Source organism: Anas platyrhynchos, chromosome 3, assembly GCF_047663525.1.
Source record: "Anas platyrhynchos isolate ZD024472 breed Pekin duck chromosome 3, IASCAAS_PekinDuck_T2T, whole genome shotgun sequence".
Classification (NCBI taxonomy): Eukaryota; Metazoa; Chordata; class Aves; order Anseriformes; family Anatidae; genus Anas; species Anas platyrhynchos.
Window position 1 is genome coordinate 73,410,872 of NC_092589.1, and position 23,744 is coordinate 73,434,615.

Genomic DNA, 23,744 nt, shown 5'->3' on the forward strand with positions numbered 1-23,744 from the left:
TTTAACTTTGGAAATTGCAATGAACGCTCTCTAGCTTGCATTGCTCAGTGTGATTTGGTCACTCTGCCAGCATCCTGCAAGCTCTGCACCTTACCCTCTGGGCAGCACTTGATGCCCTCAAGTTCAGTCCTGTAATGAAAACCTGAGCCTTCCTGGTGAAGTTATGCTAGCTTCCCCAGTGAAATACCCTGTGGTCAGTAGGTTTCTGCTGACATAAGGCATGCAAGGGCTTCTTACACTAACCAAGCACTGTGAGCCATCCTATGAGCACATTATACCCACTGTGCGATTGTTCCTTCATCAATGAGTGCTTTTGTTGATTTCCTGTTAATTGTGCTGCCTCTGCCAGTGACTGGAAATCCCTGGCGTGTTATCAAGATGTCTGCTTTTCTTCTAGTTCACCATTTCGCCTGAATAGCTGGGTGGGACTCTACATGACTTTGGTGCTTCTATACAGTTTGAGACACAGATTTCCGTAGCCAGAGCAGGAAGGGTTACTCGAAGAAACAGCCTTTTTTTATGAGAATAAATAGATACAGAGGGAAATTGTGAAAATTGTGGAGGCCACAGTCCAAAGGAAAGCCTAAAAGCAGAGATAAGAACCAGTGCCAGGGGAAGAAAAACAAGAGGCTGTTTGTATTCCCACAAGACGCAGCCTTAAATTTAGTTCCCTAAGGTGTTCCTTTTATGACCATCTTGTTGTGTACTCCTCGTTATGGTTGTGCATTCATTACAGACAGCACACTGAGCTGGGATACTGTGCTCATCAGTCACATAAGCCCGTAGTGAAGGCCACCAAGAGGAGGCTAAAACAGGAGAGCTTCTTGGGAGGGGAGACATGGATAGAGTCAGAACTGCTGAGATAAGGAACCACTTGTGAAGCTCCCTGAATGTAGGTAGCTAATTCAGGAAGGGAATTCACTGCAATGGGGCTGGCACATTAACATAGTGATTGGGTTTACTTTGTCAAAGTTTCTAAATCAGCATTCCTTGCCTTTCCTCCTAACTCCTTCTCCTGTCAAATTGTAGCTACCAGCTGCTGGTGGGAGGGACAGGGGAGTGTATATTAAGAGTAATGAAATGTCAGTATTGGGCAAAAGTCCAAGAAGTCAAAACCAGAACTTTCAGAGAGCAGAAACAAGGCTTTTGCAAAGCAGTGAGTGAGCATTTTCGTCATTTACAGAACGCACTTGCTTCAAACCAATAAAATGCAGTGTCGTTGGAACAAAACCAAACTGCTGTAGATGATTTTTATCAACACTGAAAACAAAGGAGTGAGTATACATTTTAAATATATGGTTCTGTAGAGCTTGTCTTCTTGATTTTTATCCAGGAAATCTACGAGAAGTATCAGTCCATGTGCAGCAGAGCACATGCACAGTCCTGCCAGACCTGTGCATGAATTGAGCAGAATATCTGTGAATATGTGATAAAATGGATGTGTCCAGGACACATTGCACATACTGCTTGTATACAGCCTGCAAAACACAGGTGCTGTGTCCTTACCTTATCAGACTCATTGGTCAGGTATTCAGGTTACGTGTGTGGCTATCTATTTAGAAGTCCTATAGCTTCCACACATGTTTAGGGTCTCTAAGCTCCATGTATTTTCCAGCCATCTGTGTGTCCTAGATGTACGATGGCTATCTAAGGAATGCACTTGTCTGTAATATCTGGAAATGTCATGGGGAAAAACAAAGCCCTGTCACGGAATCTGGGAAACGGGACAAAGCTCCAGTCAGCATGTGAGGGAACCCTGTGAAACCCTTCATGTTTTTTTTCAGGAGACTACTAATTTTCAGAGTTTTGTGGCTTGGTGCATATTTCTGTTATTTTTTCCAGTTACAGTGTTTTGTTTTTACCTACAGCTTTCCAACCAGAGCTGCCTTGTCTTTCTTGCCAGAGCTGGCTTTGTAACACCACTAATGACAACGGGATAGATGGGGAGGCAAGCATGGGCTTTCTCCCAAGCAACGTTCATGTAAAACACTGTCTAGAGAGATCACCATGGAGAAATACTGCTTTCATTTTATGTATTCAAAACAAGATAGAAGAGAATTGGACATAAACCTTATTTACTGTTCCACCACAGTTAGCAAAGCCCATTGTAACAGGTTCATCTCTTATTTCCAGTACATTACCCTGCATGAAAAGACCGTGCAGCAGGAAATACTTAACTTTATGTACCTCATTGGAGACGAAACTCCCCAAGTAATGCCAAAATGCCCACATCAGCACAGCTTTCCAGAAAGCTGGCACCACCTAGTTCTCTGCTGTCTCCTCTTTAAGCAGCTCTTAACTCAGGGTGAATGTGCTGGCATGAATTTAACATCCAGCCCTGAATTTTTCTCTCTTACGGTGCTCACAGCATGGCTCGAAACTACAACTTGTTCTTGTAAAGTAGTTTAGCAAACACTTACTGCAAATAGTTAGCTACCATTCATTGTCTCTATGTTCTACTTGTCCCCAGTACCCAATACTTTAGGCTGCTCTTTAGATAAGAAAGAATCCTTTCATCTGCCCTAAATGAACAAGAGAGCTCTGCTGTTTGATACAATCTGGGGTTCTGGCAATGACAAATCTGCAAGATGGGAAAACAACACATGTAAAAACAGGGTATTGCACAAAACGGAAGATTTTTTGAAAATCTGACCCAATATTTGCACAGATTTTATGATGTGACCGATGGTATCTCACAGTATACAACTGCAGCTCCACAATATGCTGCAGGAAACCACCAGAAGGCACTCCACCGAACGTGGCACGAGGTGTTCTGGGTGAGCCTCCCCTAATGCCAGGCTGCCTCTGCTGATAACAGCCTGATGCTCTGAGGACACGTTGCGTCTTCAAAAAACAGCCAATTTTGAGCGCATCCTGCCAACACCGCTACATCTGGAGCACACGCCAGCAGAACTGCCAGGAAAACTTTCTGGTGCAAACAAGGCCAGCAGCAGCTGGGTGCTGGGTGTGCAAACATCCTGGTGGATGGGGCACGGCAGCAGCACAAGAGGCGAGGGGAAAGCCCAGCTGCCCTCCTCCTAGCCACATCTAGGCCAACAGATGTCCTCAGAAACCTGCGTGTCACCTCTTGTATGCTCTCTTTGCTGGCCTTGTTTGAGCAGAAGTTCTGCTAGCATGAAGTGTTGGTGTTCAGCACTTGACCTGCACAGGACTCTGCATTTCCAGTTATTTTGGCACTGTGCAGCACTTCTCTCTGGGTGCTACTGTCCAGCTTTGCTGTATTTCCTCTTCTCTACCAGCAGTTCCCTCTCAGCAGTATCGTGCAGATGCACCAAACGTTGCTTCCAGGAGGTCATTCTCTGCTAAATGATAACAAGAGGCCATTTTCAGTCTTATAGGAAAAAAAAAACAACGAGATTTCCACTCTTCTCAATCAGCAACACAAATGTAGCGTTAAACACAGCTGAAATGGGGATAAGCTTCAGCTAGGGTATTAGAAATGAAACATTTTCTGCAGGGTTTTGATGAAAGATCATGAACTGCAGTGACGATCATTCTGCAAATAACATACTGACGGGGGAAAAAGGGAATATCAATGACAATTTTTAAAATATTTTCCTTGATTTTGCTGACACCAAACTCTCCAAGTGGAAAAAGATGTAAAGTGGGGAAGGGTGGACAAGGCCATGAATCTTGACCCAATGTTTCTTGCAGAAAGAATGATATGACTGTCCAAAGTGGAGAAGTGAGGAAGTTTGAACCCACAGAGGACAGGAATTCACAGACAATGTGATCTTAGGTGTAGGGATCGTCTTCTCCAGGGAAGCTGTGCTTTTCTGGAATAGTATGAATGTGGAAAGAAATTAAATATAAGTCTGGCTAAAGAGTAAAGTTGACTACAGGGTAAAAATAACTTTAAAACAAATCTTTTAACAAACAGAGTAAAATGCTTAAAACCAAATTCACCACTACACCATACGTACAATTCTTACACTCCAAATTTTTGTAGCTGTAGAGATATGTACATGGAATTATGAAAATAGTTCTAATATTTTAAGCAACTGATATTAAATTTTAGGTAGCTGTAGGTGTGAGATTGTTCAGAATTTAGAAGACAACAGTTTAGATCCACCAAGATCTGAAATGTAATTCTTACAGAGCTGAACTGTATTTCCTACGAACATGAAATTGAAGAATTCAGTGCCCACTGTTGTGATACTGACCTTTGGGTGGTATTTTACTAAGAGGATACATCTTCAGTCATATTTTTATTCATTGCCTTAAACTGGGAAGATGGAGCTTGTTAATGAAATTTGCTGATGACCCAAAAGTGAGAGACATCCTTGATATGGAAGGGGATGGCAATACGATACAGGAAGACCTGGATAACCTTGGGAGCCAGAGTAGTAGAAACAGAGTGAAATTTAATCGTGCAAATTGCAAGCTTGTGCCCTTGCGGACTAAAATAAATTTCTGTCATAAGTTGCAAGGTCATCATTTCAGAAACGCGGATATGTAAGTTGTGCCTGGATATGCAAGTTAACCACTGGCTTCAAATTTTATGGGATGGGAAAAAGGCAAATTTGATCCTTGGGTGTGTTGGGCACATCGCTTGCTGTGATGCCAGTGGCCTTTCTTAGTCGACGAGGCTGCTGTTTGAAGGCTGAGGAAAAAGGCAGCACAGCACTGAGAGCTTTTTGAAAAGAAAACAACTGGTTTTGCTCTGTGTGTGTGTGTGTGTGTGTGTGTGTGTTTTCTCTGTTATGGTTTGTTGTGCAACAGCAATAATCTCTATTGCTTTGTAGTATACTCACAATAAATGGCTTTTTAGATTGATTACATGCCTCAACTTTGCTTTGGCTATTAATCAATCTCAGCAGCTGTTTATTGCTTTGTACATTACAAAGCAATAAAGATTATCCCTTAAAGAGCTGTTAATGCCTCATGGAAAAGTTTGAAAACCATTATTTTTAGAAATAGTACTGCTGATATATAATTTTCTGCCTTTTCTTTCTTCCTTCCGTGTTATTTTAAGAAAGCTCGTTGCTTGTGAAATGCACAACCATGTGTCTAACCATCTTTGTTGCTTTTTTGGAGTCTTTTCTATTGCCTTGCTTATCGTTCCTAAATTGCTGAATATGGTGCTCCATTGCTGACAATGGGTTGTGTAATGGTCTGGATTTTTTTCTCAGTTGGCAAAGGATTCTGCAGACAGAAGTAGCATCCCCAGGACATCCTAGCATCCCACTCTTCTTCAGTGATAGATTCAGGACTCGGCTCTACTGAGAAAATGAACCAGAGGAAGTCTGACAATATGTAAGGCATCGCAGGTGGACACTTTTATTCCATGATGAGTAAAATAAGGGAAAGGGTGGGGAGTGGCACTGTACTATGTACCAAAATATAATATCACCTGTAGAATTACACTGGAAAAAAAAAAAAAAAAAAGCTTAATTTCCAACAGGAGCTGCAGCTTAAATACTCAGAGATACTTGTGTGACCTTGTAACTCCCTTAGATGTACCCTCTTCATACTTGTGCCAAACCCACCTACTTTTGCAAAACTGTTGCCCTGTTCAGTATGACCTCTGAAGAATGCTTGGGCTGCTCTGTTTTTTTGCAGCTGTTTTTCATCACTTCTTATATTCTACAATGTGGCTGTGAACACACCGAGGAAGGACTGAGTAAAAGAATTATTTTGCCATCTGTCCATCTGCCCTTGTCTGTATGCGTATTTGCCCAGCAAGCTAAAGTCTGGCCCATTGTTTCTCTCCTACTGCACACGAGAACTGCCTTGGAGAAAATGTTAAACCACAAGCTTAGTTTCTGCAAACTTTTTTTGTGGTCTCCTGTCAGTGCAGCCTTCGGTCATAATGTAAGCAAAACCATTTCTAGTGGTGAGAAGCTAGGTCACATTCAGGCATTTACTTCTTCTAATGCAGATATCAACAAAATCGCAGTGTGTGCACAAAGTTTTGTGATCATTACAAAAATTGGGCCTGCCCCTTCTTATCACATGTGCTAAGAACCAGTCCTAAGCCATTTGTTGATGCTGAACTTGGTTCCCATCATATCAATGATGAGTACGTTTACTCATTTAAATATGAACGCGTGTGCAACAGGCACATGATCACCAATAATAAAAATACAGAAAGAGCCTAGAAATAAGTAGAAATGTTCTGTCATGGAGTGACAATGCAATCTAAAATATGCAAAAGTAAAGAAGAGGAAAAAATAATATGTACAAAAAGGTGAAATGAATTTGGTGACAGAAAGCTTATCTGATAAATAAAATGGAAACAGTGAAGAGGAAGAGGTAAGTATGAAGGGGTGTCTGGAATCCCTGCTCTTTTCATTTTAATTGACATCTGATGATTTTTTAATCATGAGAATGTTCTTGGAGGATACAGTTTCACATTTGTTAGTAGGTGCGTGCAGCCCATCCATCTCGTGAGTCCTCAGTGAAAGTTACAGAGCTGGATCCTGCAGACTGGCACATGCAAGAGGAAAGGATTCTCCATCTACAGAGCTATTTTTAGGAGCTGTATCAAATGGAATGGATAAATAAAGTCGGTAACATGCCATGATGAATTTCCCTGATGAAATTCATGTGCAACATCTACAGAACTTACCGTAGACAGAGGGTATACAGTGGAAGGTTATCTTCTGAGGCATCACCTGTCATCATCCCCATGTCTGAGGAGAAGATGCAGAGTACAGGCAGCGCAAAAAAAATAAATTGCTCTTAAATGACACAAACATTCCTGCTCAGCAAGGTTGAATCTAATCAGAAAAGCCAGTGTTGCCAGATACTGTGAAATGTTAATAGCCAGTGTTGCATAAACATAGCTCCACTCTAGAATTAGTATGATTTTTCAGCTACATTTAAAGACCAAACATGATGGGAGTAAGTGCAAGTTGCTAAAACCAACACTGCAACATGATCTAATTTACTTCTATTTCAACAATATAAATACTTGAAAAGTAAATCCCTTATTTTGAAAGCTGAGGTTATGCTTCTGATGGTAAGCCCTGGCCACAGATAATGTGTTTTCATCCACGGTTCCAAGGTTGCAGCTTGGTCCAGGAAGGATGTACCTAGCCATCGGATGACACTGCCGACAAAGGTCTGCACAAACACATTTTCTTTTGCTGTTCCCCGTGGTGGTTATAAATTCTGGATTCTTTACTGCAAAAATCAGGCAGGCCCCTTGGCATCAAGTGACTGAAGCTTGCTCGCTCTACACCATTGCTTTAAAGTGCTCAAGTCATGCGTTAAAAGGCTTTGGCACAGATTCAAGCAATGAAAACTTGGCCAAGATGTTTAACTTCTGTAGGTACAAGAGGTCAGTCAGTAACAGGACTATCATTAAGCGTACCCCAGAGTCACACTAGAAAAACGACCTTTCCAGTATGGCATATGTTTAAACATAGCAGACAGACAGGAAATAAGATAATCATACCCTCAGGGGTCTTGCAGCTGCTGACACCTTCATTCCAAAGCTGGGGGAGTTTTGCAAGGTAAGCATATTTGGCAAGAGAGAGTGTAAGAAGCAAATGAAACTGAAGGTCCAAGAAACAGCACTGCTGGGTGGGAGTGGTTTAAAGAAAAATGTCTTTATTTTAGCTGTCTTCTTTTACCACACTGCTTTTTTAGATAGGTCTCTTCTGCCCTACTTCTATCCACTCAGTGCTCCTGGAGCAAGCCAGCACATGGGGAAAACAAAAAGTTTTGTTCAGGTGACTCCCAAATACTTTCTAACAGTCTCCTGCTGTGATGCAATCGGAATAACTTAACATTAACAAACGTGAGAGCAAATAAGTGCCTTTTATTGTATAGCTGCAACCCTAACACTGCAAATGTGTGACAAAAGGTAAGTTACTGCCAAGCTGAAACCAGCCTGGCCTGTTTTATATGGTATTGTATGGTGTTGGCCAATAACCCTCTTCCTGCCTCCTGTGTTCGTCTTTAGGATTGTATTTAACAACAGATCTAGGTTGTCTCTAGGGCTGGAGTAACTTTTTGCCAGCGTGTTATACAACATCTCACATTAGGAAGACCTGCCCGTGGCTGGCTCCAGGGTGTTTTCAGTTTGCAAGTACTAGATAAGCCAAACAAATTAAGTTGAACCAGAGAGAACAGGTTCAAAATGAAAAAACAAGGATGTTTTGGTAACTTAAAGAAAAATTTCTAATCTAAGCTTTGTAGAAGACAGTTGTTGGAAACTTCTCAGACAGTGAGGTTTTCCCGTATGTCCAGGGATATAAAAGGAAAGACATTTATGGAGAACTGGTCCACTCACTTCTGAAACAGCTGTGGCCTTCCCATGAAAATTTGTCTCCTGGCCAGCTCATCAAATGGGAATTTTGGAGCCATCAAGTTCAATAGAGAAGTTCTCTCTTCATACCCTGGCAGCAATGTCAAATGCGAATAAGAAAATACTTGTTCTAGTCCCAGGAAGTTCTGTGGGGACCCTGATCCTTGAACAAGGTACAAATTCACCGTGTTAGGGACATGTTTCTAAGAAAGGGATGCACTGCAAATTTTAACTGCAAATTAAACATGGAATCTAAGTAGGAGATTGTTTTTCCCTGTGAAAGAAATAAGACCTCCGTATGTAGCAATCATGCTCTAAAATTTGAACGCTGAGAAAAAAGTTGTGTAAATGCATGCCAGATACAAGAATGCACAGGAATTAATAGAAACCCCAAACCCTTATCTTAGCAGAACGTTGTTTAAAAACAAGCAATAAAAAATATGTTTTACGTGCTTTAAATTATTTTTATATATCAGTCCAATGGTGAAACTTGAGCAACTAAATTAACAATTTACAGACCATCATCACATAGGATTTGTTAGGACTGAGAGTAGAAGACAGAAAGGGATTCTGTTCCCATCTCTTGAAGGCCAGAACAATAATTTAAAGTCAATAGAGGAATGCACAGAACTGTTTTGATTCCCTATTTTGTTGGTTTCATTCCAGTTGTTTGTAAGGACTGAAATCTTCCTCCAGCAAGGGCTGGCAGAGGGAGATCCTCTGGCTTTTGGCAGACCATGCAGGCAGCAGAGCCGTTCTTCCCCACTTCATTGTGCAAGGTGCCCTGATTTCTGCCCCATGCTCCCAACACCAAGCCCTTTCAGGATACTCAGGGCTGAAACAAGTAATGCTGACAAAAAAAGACAGCTGTTGCAGAAAGGTGGAGTCAGGGCAAGTGTGAAAGTCTTTCTCGAAGAGTTCTGACACTCAGCTTAATGCCTCAACCTTTCCTTCTCACTGGTGGTTCTTAACTCTGCTGTACATATGCTTTTGTAGCAGCTGGAAGCTTGCTAAACTACCTCACCTTTTTGTCTTGTGCTGATAAATAGCATCTCGTGTTTTACATATGCAGCAACAGCTCTTTAAATAATTGATATTTTGGAAGATTCCTGCACTCCTTTTTCAATTGTCTGTCCCAATCTTTCCCATCCCTGACATCCAAAACTCACGAATTTGTCTCTGATGTCTGCATGGAGCCTAAGTACCTATGCAGTGTGAAACTTCCACAGCATTTGATATTGGGTGTCTGCCCTGTGGCACTAAGATTTAACTAAAGATGACCAGGCTTCAGACACAACAAAAAGGTTCCTTCCATCCCCCTTTCTCTCTCTTTTTGCATTTCAAAGGAATTTCTGCTATTTTTCATTTGCTGTCCCCGGGGGAATATGGCCTACTGAGCAACAATTCCATTCCAGTAGCTCATCCTAGCGGTTTCCAAGAACAGCATTTCTTCTGTATTTCATATTTATACCGAAGTAAAGAATTATCTAAATGCACCATATTTTAAATAATTTCAATTATGATGCTGTCACTTTTCATAATGGATTGTAGCACAGCAAAACAATAGTCCATCACTGTACCAATGTAAAGAAATTAGTTGTGATTGGGTGAAAAATTGAGCATTTTTTCCTATGATTTAATGCGTCGGAGACAAAGTTTTTTATATACAAAGCAAAATTTCGCCAATAAATCAGTAAAAACAGCTTTTGGACATGTGTTCTATACTTTCATTAATATGCTTTTTTAGATTGGTTGAGTCTCTTTCTGTTTTGTAATTAACTTATCAAGGAGTAATGGTCTAATCTGAAAAAGCCGACTGGATGACAGAAATACTATTTGTTTTAAATTGAAAATATTTCAGCATCTGCCAAGATTAGATTTCCTTAAATTACCCTTTAAAAACATTGATTTCGAATCCCGTATTTCCTTTTCTCAATAAAATAGAAATATGTGTTCAGAGGAAGCCGTTTTAAGGAGACATTGCTGAGAAACAAAGCCATTCCAGTAATATTAATCTCTCTCCGATGAGCTGCCAAAAATATAGTTTCCATTTAATGCTATGAGTTTGGTGGGTAGTCGTTTTTTACTATCCACCAGACTGAAATTAAATGTTCAGTAATATTTGTATAAATGAAGAACCCCCTAGCTCTATCCTTTGACATAACTAGGACACACTAATGTAATAATTTTATATAGATTAATTCTTCCCCAAATTAGTACCTGACAAAAACATATGGCATGGTGTTTATCAGAAGGGAGAGCTGTGGTTATGTACGGGGTTTGTTGCATTCACAGCATATGAACAATGCCACTTGAATAATGCCCAGTAATGCCATTTGTGTATTTCAGTGCTGTTACTGAGGCAATATTAAGCTAAATGTAGTATCTAAAATATCCTTTACCTGTGGTAACCTCACATTATGTGGTTATTATTAGAAGCCTCATTAAAGTCATTTATTTTACTTGGAAAGTAGAAGTTTAAATGTCTGTACTTGGGCAGACCAAAGGTCTTCATAGCTTAGTTCTCTCTTCGCCACAATGGCCAATTTGTGAGTGCTTATGAAAAGCTCATTAGACATAAAAATTGATTCTTGCCAGGGCATATCCTTTAGTTCTCAGCATTTCCAAGCAGGAGAATTCTTTCTAGACCACTCTGCAATATTCTTCAATGGACTTGTCTCCCAGATCTCTCCGTTTCCTTTTTTAACCCATCACATTTTTGTCATCCTGACAGAATATGTATTCTACATTCAATTCTACATTAGGGGAAAAATAAACATCCTGTGTTTTGAACCTGCCAGATGACACTTTTACAGACTCCCACTCAGTTCTCCTGTTGTGCAAAGCTGTGCATAACTGCTCCCCATCTGCCCTTCTCCATACCAGTCACCATTCTCAAAGACATCTTGCATAGTATCCCCTCAGGTTTTCTTTCTCTAAAAGTCTTAGTCTGTTTAGTTTTCATTTGCTATCTATCTCCTCATATGGACATCTTTGATCATCCTTCTTGCTCTTCTTGTAAACTGAAGAGTGACATACCAGTGTTTTCAGTTTGTTCTCAGTTTCCTTCCTGGAGGTTTGCCTTTAGACCATGACCAAGTATTTTCATCAGACTTCTCAAAATGATTCTACAGCCTCTTTCCTGAGTGGTACTAATATTAGTTTAGAAACCATCACTCTGTACTGAAAAGTTAGGATTTTCTAAAATTAACCTAATTGTGTCAGCTTTTTTACATTTTTTTTTCTTCCTCATGCAGCTATTCATGGGCTCCTTCTGCAACACTTTACAGTTGGCTCTTACTTTTAGTATCCTAAAGAACTTAGTATCATTAGTAAAGCTCATCACCTCATTCTTCAGCTTTTTGATTTCACTTAGTAATAAAATATTGTATTGGGTTTACATGGGAAGGCTTTGGTAGCGGGGGACTGTGGAGGTGGCCTCTCTGAGAAGAAGCCTCAGGGATTGACCACAGCCCCCATTCCCCATTCCCTTGCGCCACTCAAGGAGAGGATGTAGGCGAGGGTGGGTGGGGGGAAAGTCATTTTAGGTTTTGTTGTTGGTTGGTTGGTTGGTTCTCAGTGCTCTAGCTTGTTAGTAATGGCTAATAAATTTTATTAATCTCCCTAGGCTGAGTCTGTCTTGTCCATGACAATAATTGTTGAGTGATCTCCCTGTCCTCATCTCAACCCTTGAGCCCCTTTCATCATATTTTCTCCTCCTTTTCCTTTGAGGAGAGGGAGTGAGAGAATGGCTGTGGTGGAGATTAGCTGCCCAGCAAGGTAAAACCACCACAAATAACAGCATGGATCCCCAGTGTAATTGTAACAAATATCTGTTGTAAAAAAAAAAAAAAAAAAAAAAAGTTATTTTTATCCACTGCTGCATAGGTTTTAAACAGTTACTGACCCACAGAAGATTTTGTCCATTACCTCATCATGATGTCTCTTACCATCATGAACTCAATTTCTTATAAGCCTTTACTCAGGGACCAGAGCAAAAGTGTTTTGGAAATCAAAGTGGATCCCTCTTAGCTCCTTGTTCACCTTTCTACACTCATCATAAAGAACTCTAATAGATTTCAGAAGTACAACTTCCCTCTGAAAAAGCCATATTGACTTTTCTTATTATATCCACTTACTGTATACACTAGTTCTAGTTTTGGTAACAGTTTTACTTTATCTTCTTGGTACGGAAATCAGAGATACTGGATCATGCTTACCAAATGCATGGCAGAGCCTTAAAACAATCCCAAACTATCCATTTTCCATTCTTCTGTTACTTAGGACACTTCAACAAGGCCTAAAGACATTACAAACAAGGCAGCACTCATATTTTAGCTGGAAGTCAAAGAGCAGATACTGTCAAGTCCTGGCAGTTTGCACAGTTTGTTTCTATCAGCCTGTTTTAATACCTTTTTAGTGAGAGATTTCACCAGCTTAAGCCATCTGCATTGCTGCTGAAGATCAGATGACCTTACCTCCTGCCCCACTCACAGTCTTTTCGTCATTTTGTGATGGAACCGACTCCTATGGGGTTGTTCAGTCAGGAAGGGACATGATTAAGCTGGAAAAAAAAAATCATTTCACATTAATTTTCACAACCCATTCCCTTTCCAAAAGCAGCTGTTTCTGCCAAATCAGGCAGCTGATACAGGTGAGCCTGTAACTGTAGGGTGACTGGTGCTGCTGGCAGGAGGGGGGCACGAGGGAAGGATGCAGCAAAATGGATTGAGGTCACCCTAGGCTGATTGTGAAACTGCATCGTGATACTTCAGCTGGAGGCAGTTTGCTGTCATTACAGTTTTACTCGTTCACGTGCATTAGGAACTTCCACAGGAACCCACAGCAGCGGAAGATGTAGTGGTACTGTTGAGAAAGGAGATTGATGGTCTCCAAGAGTGCTGGAAGCCTCTCTGGCTAGCAACACCGTGTACAAAAAATGACCCCCTTTGCCGTCACAGGTACAAAAGAAATATATTTAGCCAAGAGCTGAGAAAAGTGGGAACTCTGTCCATTCAACTACCCATTCAAAGAGGATCAGATAAAACGTGTGGTTTGTTTCTTTTTTTCTTTCTCTGCATCTTTTTGAATTCTTTAAGTAGAAATTAAATCCACCTTCGCAGAGCTTTCAGGGCTTGTATGAATACTGAGAACAGGTATTCAAACAAAAGTCTCATTCTACTTTTTTAATGTTCCTGTAATTTCAGTTATAAAAAGACACACTACTTCATCCACCTGCCTACATATGGGTTGTGCATTTTGTTCATTGGCCTAGGATTATCTGTGAAGAGCAGTTCACCTCACATTTGCTCTTCTTATAGGCATGTATATATAAACCTGTCCTTTTTAATACACGTGGGCATACATGTATATTTAATTATGTACATTGAACTGTGAGGGATTCTTGCAGAAAGGGAACACTGAGTATACTAACAAAGCTTCTTTGATAGTGAGAAAACACATGAATAAAAGACCTTTGGCAAAACAAAACCTTACACCTGGATGTAGGATCCAGATGACAGAGTGCTGCAGATTGACTTAAATACACACTAATACCCACTAAGGCCTTAATGGTGCCTCAAATTGTTCTCCAGACTGTGCTCTTTCCTCGTCTAATAGGGACATTCATAAAGCCAGACCCCTGATGCAGCACAGCTCGAACGTGGGCTGTGACTTGTGGGCTTGCAGGATACTAGAAAGCTAGAGTTGAGTAGAAAGAAGGTTGATGAGAAAGTTTGTCTTCATCATCAGATCCACTGCTAATAACAGTCCTAATCCAGGAAAGCGCTAACCAGAGTGGGACTTGGTCACAAGTAAATATTTAATATCTGTATCCTGCCTTGTTATTCCCATGGTGCATTCAAAGATCTGCATTACGGTTTTTGTCCCTAGTGCAGGAAGAAGAGTGTTCCTGAGCTAGGGGAACAAAGGACAAACATTTCTCAAACTCCAGATTCCCAACAGGTCTGGGATTTTCAAGTAATTTGCAGGAAGGTCATACAATCTACTTTCCTAGCTTTGATGATGCTCTTTCATCTTCAAATAATTGTTAAGTTTGCTTTAATTGTAAAAAGATGTTCAACAGTTCTACTTTAAAAAAAAATCTTATATCTTTGGGCTGGGGGAGGATATACTTGGATTTTTGTGATGGTACAGCCAGATGGTATCCCTTAAGAATCTGGTGAGATTATACAGCTTAGAAAAATCTATTAGTTTAAGTATCTAAAAGAATATACAGTTGCTGAGATTTTTGAAATTATTGAGTCTGGACATTCCAGCATTCCTGCAGTGAAGGTAGATCCGGTTCATGGTCTTGTGGTGAGGGGCCAGATAAACGCTAAAAGTCTTGGATACCGATTTTAGAAATGAAATAAGGACTGCAATTTTACACACTGCATGGATATGAAGACCCTGATGAGCCCAGTCAATGGTAACACCTGAATGAAAGGGAAGACGGTTAGTAACCTATGTCAGGAAAGTTTTCAGGGAACAGAGCTGTGTTTTACTTATGCTAGTAGACAGAGGAGCAATATCAACAAGGTGGAGAGGTCAGCTGGCCAAGATTTTGGTTGGACAGAAACTATCTGGAGTAAAGGGAAAAATTTTGGATTCCAACACACACTCAGTTAGCATTACTTCAGTTCCTCATTGAACTAGACACAAAGATGCAGCCTCTACATATACTGAAAAGTATGGAGAAGAAACTACTGCTCTCATCAATTTTCTTCTCACAGACCTGTAATTCTCATGTACACTACAATCACCCCTTCCTGATGATCATTGCACTGGAAATCCTACTTGGAAGGGAAGCAGCAGCAGAGTTTTCAGAGGGTGTGCAGGAAATACCTACCATTAATTGATCCTGGTTTAGAAACCTACAAGACAGGCTTGAACTGACTCAGGAGACTTAGGCATGCTGTGGTTTAGGACAGGATGGGCTAAATGCACACATTAATTACTATGCAATAATTGGAAGTGTGTAAAGGACTGTGGATATTCAATACCTCTGTGAAAGAGTGATTAATAATGGAGGAGTAGTTATTGCTACCTCCCCGTTCCTTGCTGACAGGACTGTCGGTGAGTAGCCAGGAGGAGTAGGGCGTTAAGGGCATTGGCTTTGGACGTGCAACCTTGGTCCCAGCTGTCCCTGAAGGTCCTACGCAGCCGGGTGACCCTGAAGGTAGCTTTGTGTTGCTTCTCTTTGGGCTGAGCTAGATGAGTTTTATGAGGTGGAGAGCACTTTGGCTGATCTTTACCGGTTAGTGGTGCACTTTAAAGTGTTGTCCATTGATTGGTGTAGCAAATTACTGGGCAACTATTCTTGTAAAGGGTTAGTTTTGGGGTTAGGTTTGGTACTTTTACCAATTATGTTTTCTTCACAACACCTTCCAGAAGGTGCTTTACCTAACAAAAGTCACATCCCTAACAACTGCACTGGAGGACAAGAAAGAAGATCCTGGCAATTACAGGCCTGGCAGTCTTACTTCAGTGCCTGGTAAAATTATGGAGAAGATTATTCTGAAAGTTACTGACAAACACCTAAAGGACAATGCAGTCACTGGCCAGAGCCAGCATGGGTTCACTAGGGGAAGGTCATTTCTAACAAATTTGCTTCTACGACAAGATCACCCAGCTAGTTGACCAAAGGAAGGCAGTCACTGCAATCCTTCTGGATTTCAGTAAAGCTTTCAATACCATCTCTCACGGTATCCTTGTGGATGAACTGACCAGGATACAGTTAGCTAAAAGCATAAGATGGGTGAACAATTGGCTGACAGGTCAGACCTGGAGGGTTCTTGTAGATGGGGTTACATCAGGCTGGTGGCCTGTCACTGGGGTTCCCCAGGGCTCCATTTTAGGACTAGGCCTCTTCAGTGTTTTCATAAATGGTTTGACTGAAGGACTTGAAGGTTTTCTGAGCAAGTTTGAGGACAATACCAAACTGGGTGGAGCTGGTGACTCCTTGTGGGTCCTTTCCAACTGGGATATTCTGTGCACAGCAACAAAATTAAGGTCAGATCGGGCTTCTGACATCAGCTCAATGACTCGAGTGACATCAATTCAGTCGGCCAAGGCAAGGCAGGAGCAGCTGAAGACTGCAATGACTTTGCCTGCGTCCTGTTGTTCTGGCCTAAATGGCCCTTACCCACCTTCTGCCTCCTCTTTGCTTTGTAGCAGGAGTCGCTCCTGGCATCCTTTTCTTTTAGGGAGGGAATAATTAGAAGCTACAGCAAAGCCATGAGGAGGTGTTTTGTTTTGTTTTGTTTTGTTTTCTGGGCAAAGTTGAGTTGATAGAGAAAGACAGCTATAAGGGGGGAAGGAGACAGCTGTGGGCTTTGGAAACAAGCTGGGAACTCCAAGAACATGAGGAGCCACCCCTGGGGAGGAAGAGATGGGTGCAGGCTAATATAGGAGAAAGAGACTGAGTCCCGCCACCCCCAAGTTTGTCACAGACCTGTGAAACCCCTCTGGCTTTTCCCAGATCCCCTCCCCATCCCTCCACACCTGTCTCAGGTGTCTTGCAAATTTTCCCTGCAATTTCCCCTCCCACTCCTTGGAACCTGCTCTACTGCTGCAGAAACTGAAAAAAAGGGCAGCTGCTGCCAAGGAGCTTTACACTGCAAATTCTTAATGGCACCATCACTGGGAAAGCTTGGTCTGAAGAACTTGAACCCAAGCAAACTCTGAAACCAGAAACACTATTGTTTGACAGCTACAGCTGTTTGAACCACAGAACCAAATGTATTGAGGCTCTCCTCTTCTTTACTAAGCTTCCTCCCCACATACCAGGTCATGAGCAACCACAGGCATCAGCATCTGCAGACTGTAGCAGCTGAACTGCTTTCAGTGCTTGTCTCCATGTTGCAGTATGGCTTGCACATCACTTGTAGAAATATGACAGATGAAATAATTAGATAATGGTGCCTGCCATGCTAAGCAAACAGCACTGGTACATGCCTCAAATTTCCCACATTAGGCCAGAATGGTACATCTCTGATCCCTCTTTGCACTCCCTCACATCCTCCAGTTGTTGCAGTATCCACTCCAATTGTCTATGCCACTCAGGTTCCCTTCCCCAGAGTCCATCAAATAACCTTCAAATTGCCGTGAAACAGCACCAAGCAGTCACAACAAACAAAAAGTTAGCAAGAGATTAACTGTTCCACGCTGGGCTGCTCAGCCATCACACAAAGCCGGGGACTCTGCCACTCTTCTGTCTCTTCAGCATTTGAATTCTGCCTAATCAACAGCATGTGACACGAGTTTATACACAACATGTCAGCAAGTTGGAAGTTTCTCACAAGATTTCCCAGCAACATGCTTCTCCATATACCCAACCAGCTTGTTTTTCCGTGCATCTTCTTTCCACCCACACCTACAACATGGTTGTATCTCTCCAACATCTTATCAGAGCTCATTTACTGGTAAATGAGTTTAAAGAGTAGCATGTGCCCTTAGCTCTCTGCAACAGACCATAATATCCTAAATCTCCTTCTTTTGCTAAGGATACCATAGAGAGTTTCACTCTTTTTTTTTTTTTTTTCCGAGTAGCAGCTGACTCGCCACCAGACCCAGTTTCTACTTAAGAATCCTTGTTCTTCTTATCCTGGAAGAAGTCATGCCAGATCCATGCGAACGATTAAGACCACGTTGTTTCTTATTTTCTCCAGCAGCCTAATGTGGTGCATTCTTTAATAACATTTTTACAAGCACTGTGCACTTTGGCCCTGTACATTACCTATTAGATATTGAATGCAATGCACAAAGGCAGTATACCACAGCACTTCTAACACCAGTGTGCCCATAAATGCCTATTTGTTTGTTTAAATTTTCATATGAATACTTGGATAACTTACAAATTCCAGCTATAGTCTACTCTAAGAGATTATTCTTGCCAGCCAGCATGAAAAGGGTACTTCTTCTCCCTTCTACTACTGCGTGCTTTGCTGTCTCATAAAATCTTCTTTACTTATCTATTATAAACCCCGGTATGTATATTCATTATGGACTAGGAACTGTTTATGCAAATGAGTTATGATCCCCTTGGAAAAACAAAACAAGACACCACTCAAACACACAGAGGCAGCTCTTAAACAGATAAGTAATGCTGGATTCCCCCGTTCCCCCAGGGGCTTTTGCTCTCTGTAAAGACAAGTTAACCCAGTAGTTGCTTGAAGTTGTGGATTGCTCAGGACAAGAAGCCATAAGCCATCCTTCTTGCCGGTGTTGCCTCGTGAATAGCTGACGATTCCATTTCAGCCCATAAATTTGATACGCACTTCTTCTGCGTGCTGAATTATAGCCACTGAAAAAGCACTGTGTGACTTACAACTGCTAGCAAAGTAATTTTTCCAAGGATGCAAGGGAAGTTGAGGTACAGTATGTGCACAGGAGCAAAGACGTACATTTTAATGTCAGAAATTAAAGAAAGCCTAAAGAGACAGCACTAAGGAAATTTTCCTCTTTCTATCTACCTCGGAGTCAGACATGCCTGCAGTTCTTGTGTTAACATTAATCCCCTTCCTTACTCCAAAACTGGAATTTCAGAGACACCAGGGGAATATTGCATCTTAAGTGTTTGTGGAAAGGCAAACAGTCCCCTGCAAGCATGGCAGATGACATAGCTCAGCTCTCCATGCTTCCACTCATGCCACTAAGGTGAGCTCTCTCATCCAGTAAATGGGGATTGTCTGAGAGCCCTGAAAAGCTGATTTCATTGGCAAGACCTCTGCTGTCTGACTGTTAAGCAAGAGGTGGGCAATAACCCTCTCTGCTGGTTTGCATTCTTGCCTGGAAGTAGCTCTGCTTCGAACTCAGTAGTCTCCATGTACGCTAAAGATGCATCTGTCTTCATGAAGCCGTTCCACATAGGATTAGAGAGGTGTCACAGGGATGATAGCGTCTGCATGTGCTCAGATGATGAAGAGGTAATGAGTGGTTTACACGGATTTCCTTTTTTGAAATGCGATGCTTAAGCCCTGCCTAGATTATACTCTAGTACCAATAGATAAATATGAATACATACAGGATGTGGGTTTTATTGCAGAAATTTTTGGCAAGACTTTGTATTAAGTGACATGCTGGTATTTACTGTAACAGTCATCTCCAGACTGAAATTCTACGCTAGCTATTGAAGAGACTATTTTTCAAGGTTGAGGGGGTAAGGAAGACAAATTAAAGGTTTTTAAAAAATGTTTAAAACTTGAAAACAATCCACATACTGGGAAAATAAGCTGACATGCTTCCCTGTTCATTATATGGGGCTGTAAAAGGACATTCCTCTCAAGTTTCCTGCCCTTTATTGTAAATTATGCATAGATTAACACTACTTACTGACATGATATCACATCGTGCTTGGCTTTTTTCTAAATACGAAAGTAGATTCCCAAACAGGCCAATAGTTAAGAAACAGACTGTTATATCTGCATAGATAGCTTTCATTAAAGAATAGAGTAAAATTTTACACTGCCTTAGGAAATACTACACAGAATTCCTCCTTCTGTTATTTTGAACACATTATTATAGCCCCCTTTGGTGTTACCACCTTTTGATATCTGGTCCCAAGCTACTGGCAAACAAAATACCAAAATACTAGTCAGACAGCTGTACTGCAACAGGAAAGCTATAATTCAAGACAATTTTTGAAATGCTGATTAATATATATATATATATTTTAATTCCCCCAAGCCCCCTGATGTTAAATAACCCCTCCAGTCTTCATAGATTGATCTATTTTATTCTGCTCCCTACACTTGAGCATACAAGAGCTTGCCATACTCAATGGCAACTGAGCAGCATAAATGGTGAAGCATGTCTGTGTGTCATTTCCATCAGCATCAGTCTCTGCAATGTTCTGGAATAGCTTTTGCCAACCACGGTGAGGCTGCAAGAAAACGAGCGTTTCAACAGTTTGGTCACCGAAGTAGAGAATCAGCTTTCTGCGAGTCCTTGATCTTTTCCCTGCCATCCCAGTTGGCCTGACTGGTGACCTGGCCTTTCAGCAGATCTGAGTACCTCTGCAGTCCATCCTCTTTACAACCCCAGATGGTCACCAGTGTCCTACATGTCTGTCTCTGGCGAGCTGGAAGAGACTTTTCTAAAGGCTTCATGAGATTCTTGTTGCTAGTGAAGCAAAATCGAAGCATTTTGTTCCTCCAGAAGTAGTGCTGCCAATTGTAATGCTAGAAATACAAAACTGTCTCAGAAGTTTGTCTCAAAGACAGGACAGAATGGCTTTCTAGGAAAATGGATGGAACAGTTACTATTTCGTGTTGCTTTTGGGGGCCTGCTGGTTTCTGCAGCTCTGAAATGTGCAGAGTTGTCCGCAGCAGAGCCATGAACGCACTTCTGACACAGCCATCTGTTTAAAGAGCCTCAATAACGACAACAACCTGATCATCTAAATGAATTAAATGGTGATTTTATCCTTCATTCCCTAAAAACAATCATTAGTAACTCCATTTCTGTGAGGAAAAGGTTAAATCTGAACAGCTTTTAGTGCCAAATGCTTTAACACAATTTGTGTCCAGTGGTGCCTGAGACTAATTCACCCAACAGCAATTCAGCGATGATTTTTTCCCCCAACTAAGAAAAACCGACACCGAAATGCAGGATGAGGCTATGTCAAAGGTAAAATAAACAAACCATTACAGCCAACAGCAGCCAAGACAATAAGATCCAGCACTGCGATCCCTTTGTACTGTTGAGCCACTCACTCTCTGTTTTTCACATTTCCAGCTTGTGCAGATTTTTTCTCTCTAAACTCAAATGTCTGCTGGGACTGGGAGTAGAAGGAAAGCTGTGGTTAAAGCCTTCTTCTGTCCAGCCCCATTCCTTGAATAATTGGACGAAAAAGTAATAAACTATGAAGTCCCTCTTCCAACAGTCAGAGAATCACAAAATAAATCGCGGTTAATCTGTAGCGACAGAACTGTCCATTTCTTCCAGGCAGATGAAATATAAAATATGCAGTGATGCTTAGAGCACTCGCTAATTATTTAAGAGGGATTTTACACACAAAACACGTTTAAAATTGAAAAGCTTCAATATTCTCGACCAGCTTTTCATCTCCTGCTAACACTGATCTGACATCTCGGAGAAAGCTGACACTTCCCCAAGTCACTCCAGAAGCCGTGCAGCCAGGGACATGCTTGGAAAAAGGGAAAAAAAATAATAATGAAAGAAAGAAGCGACACCAACAAAAAAATATTTCCTGAGCCTTGCAGGCATCTCACAGGAAATCTGGCGTGTGGGATTACTGGACAAATACAATACATAAACACCACCTTGTGTGTGGTAAATTCATCTTTATTGCAAGCAGCTTTCCAAATCGGGTGGGAATAGCAAGAAAATGCCAGAGAGACTGAAAAGGCACAAGTCAGTTCCTGAAAAGGGCTCTCGCATCCTTCCATCTGACTCCCAGTGAGAGAACATCCTGAAGAAGGAATCCAATTCACCTGTGGTATCACAAGCTTTGACAAGCCTTTCTCTTCCCTCACAGAAACCACTTCCATGGTCAACCTTCCCCTGCTGAGTATAGTGAGGATCACTATATATATATATATAGCGAGGATCAGGACACAAGCAGGATGGTTATAGGACTTGGGTCGGACAGCTCTGTTTTAACCCAACTTTTCAGCCCTAATTAGGCTGAATGAGATGAGCTTCGGGACGGGCCCCCAGCACATTGAAGTGGAGAACAAATTCCAAGACACTTCCTGCCAAGACAGACCAGTGCATTTGGATTTTGTTTTCGCTTATCATCTTCTGTTGTAACATAACACCATTGCAACTCCATCTGTGATTGTGGTGCTGGGAACACAATAGCAAACAGAACGCTTGCAGCTAGAAGCATCTATCGGGTTTCAGCTTCTCAAAGTCCTGCCTGTGAGCTACCCTGTCATTACAGGAGTCAGAAATGGGAAAGGAAGATTGGGCAGTGGCTATACTGTGTGCTTTGGTGTATGTTGGTACACTTATTGCTGCCTGTAACTACCTGAAAGTGTGGGGAGCTGGGGGTTGGCCTCTTCTCATAGGTGGCAGGGGTAGGACATGGGAATGGCCTCAAGTTGTGCCAGGGGAGGTTCAGGTTGGCAATGAGGAGACATTTCTGCTCAGAAAGAGCAGCCAGGTGTTGGGACTGGCTGCCCAGGGAGGTGCTGGAGTCACCGTCCCTGGGGGTGTTCAAGGAGAGGCTGGATGTGGTGCTTGGGGACATGGTTTGGTGGTGACATTGGTGGTAGGGGATGTTGGACCAGATGATTTTGGAGGGCTACAGGTAAACCTGTGGCAGCCAAGGGACGAACTGTGCCCCCGTGAAGGCAGAGCTTGAGGGAGAGATGCTTAACGCGCTTTAACCACTGAGGCAGCGTCGGGACCTCCTTTAAGGCAGCAGCCGCTCCTTCAACACTCGCAGGAGCCTTTTCCAAGCAGGCTGTGCACCTTTCTCCTCCAGCAGCCTGCCCACACGGCTTAGCCGACGGCTCCCCCAGGCGCTGAGCCCCCACCTCAGGGCTCCTCAGGGCTCCTAACGGTCCCCCCCGCTCCGCCAACCGCCGCCCCGGCTGACGTCACCGAGCCGGCTGGAAATAGCTCCCCGTCCCCCCAGCCTCCCGGATACAGCGCTCCCCATTGGCCGGCTCCCCTCAGCCAATGGGCTGCGCCGCGCCGCGCTCTCCACCAATGGGAGCGCCGCCGGCGCCGCGCCCCTCCCCTGTCGCTAAGGGAGGGAAATACAGCGCGCGGGGCGCGCGGCGGGCAGGTGCGCACGGCGCGCGCCGGGGGTTGCAGCCGCGGGCGGGAACGGGGCTTTGCTTTGCTTTGCTTTGCTCACCCCCCCCCCCCCTCCCCCCTTTTTTGCACCCGTTTCCCGCCCAGCTCCCCCGGCGGGCAGCGGCTGCTCCTTCCCGCCTCGCGCCATGAGGTAACCGCCGCGGGCAACGGCCGCCGTCCTGAGGCGGCTCCGCTGCTGTGGCCGCTGAGGGGATGGGGCTGATGGGGACCGATGGGGACGGGGCGAGGGCTGCACAAGGCAGAGCCGGGGGTGAGGGAGGCGGTGGGTGGCGGTGGGCAGGGAGGTGACCCGGCTTGGTGGCAACTTGGTCGCAAGGAGGTGACACAAGCCCCGAGCGGCCCCCAAACCGAGAGCCGGGCTGACGTCATGTTTTTTCTGGGCAGCAAACCCCCTTTTTTTATTATTTTTTTTATTTATTTTTAAATAAAAATTTCCACGCTACAAGGAGCACGGTTACAGGAGCTGTGAATAACGTGAGAGACGCCCCGATAAAAAACAAACAAAAAATAATAATAAAAAATACCTCACCCTTCCCCAAAAACACGCACACACGGAGGGATCAGAGATGTGAGGTGCCTGCCTGCTTGTGTCCTGGTGACAAAATGAAGTTCCTGTCAAGGTTTCTTTTCCTTCCAGAGAGGGGAGCCTGCAGTTAGAAATCCTCCCCCCCAC

At 42.7% G+C, this 23,744-nt stretch overlaps 3 long non-coding RNA genes across 18 annotated transcripts in view; 1 reads left to right on the top strand and 2 right to left on the bottom strand.

Annotated features, from left to right (window-relative positions):
- The window catches only part of LOC140002215 (uncharacterized), a 23,957-nt gene continuing 213 nt past the window's right edge, over positions 1 to 23,744 (bottom strand). The window contains exons 2-3 of the long non-coding RNA XR_011808436.1: positions 12,757 to 12,842; positions 1 to 3,323 (exon numbers count right to left, since the gene is read on the bottom strand). This is a non-coding gene — a long non-coding RNA (uncharacterized lncRNA). The remainder of the gene's footprint in view (positions 3,324 to 12,756; positions 12,843 to 23,744) is intronic.
- Positions 5,407 to 12,741, bottom strand: LOC140002216 (uncharacterized). Its single transcript, XR_011808437.1, has 3 exons — positions 7,424 to 12,741; positions 6,593 to 6,656; positions 5,407 to 6,502 (listed from the first exon to the last, which is right to left on the bottom strand). It is a non-coding gene; the product is annotated as an uncharacterized lncRNA (long non-coding RNA).
- Positions 22,534 to 23,744, top strand: part of LOC119716301 (uncharacterized) — an 11,946-nt gene continuing 10,735 nt past the window's right edge. For 13 of the 16 annotated variants that reach the window (XR_005264114.2, XR_005264116.2, XR_011808431.1 and 10 more), the window contains exon 1: positions 23,078 to 23,201. This is a non-coding gene — a long non-coding RNA (uncharacterized lncRNA). The other 3 variants (XR_005264115.2, XR_011808429.1, XR_011808428.1) reach the window with 3 other exon arrangements.